Source organism: Fukomys damarensis, unplaced genomic scaffold (assembly GCF_012274545.1).
Source record: "Fukomys damarensis isolate Sample0158 unplaced genomic scaffold, DMR_v1.0_HiC HiC_scaffold_19, whole genome shotgun sequence".
Classification (NCBI taxonomy): domain Eukaryota; kingdom Metazoa; phylum Chordata; class Mammalia; order Rodentia; family Bathyergidae; genus Fukomys; species Fukomys damarensis.
In genome coordinates this window covers 16,968,704-16,969,218 of record NW_022900931.1, presented here as the reverse complement: position 1 = coordinate 16,969,218, position 515 = coordinate 16,968,704, and positions in this window count along the sequence as shown.

Genomic DNA, 515 nt, shown 5'->3' with positions numbered 1-515 from the left:
GTTGCGCGCGCCAGGCCCGCGGCAGAGGGAGCGCCAGGCGCTTCCTGCAGCTTTCTCTACCGCTCTCTCTTTCTCCGCGGCCGATCCTCCCCGGAACAGCCCCCGGACGCGAATCGCCATTCCTTGGGCCAGAAAGCGCAGCCTCGCCCGCGTCTGTCGGTCCGGTTCATGGCACGGGGTAGGCTACATAGAAAGGGGCTGAGAAATCATCTAGAAGTTCCTGTGTCCCGTCGGAGAGGAGCGGCCGCGGCGGCGAACGGAGGGAGGGAGGGCGAGCGAGCTGGGAAGGAAGGGAGAGAAGGGAGGATGAGCTGCGCACACACGCGCCCTCCTTGTGGGTGCAAGGTCAGTGGTGAAGTGCAGTTTTGCAAAAGAGAAACGAGTAGAGACGACTGCTTAAAACTATAAACCAGGCAACTGGAGTGCTGGACGACTCCGCTTTCTTTCTTTAAGGCAACTCCCTAGCCAGGCTCTCGGAGCCGAGCTCCCGCCCCGCCCCGCCCCGCCCCGGGGGA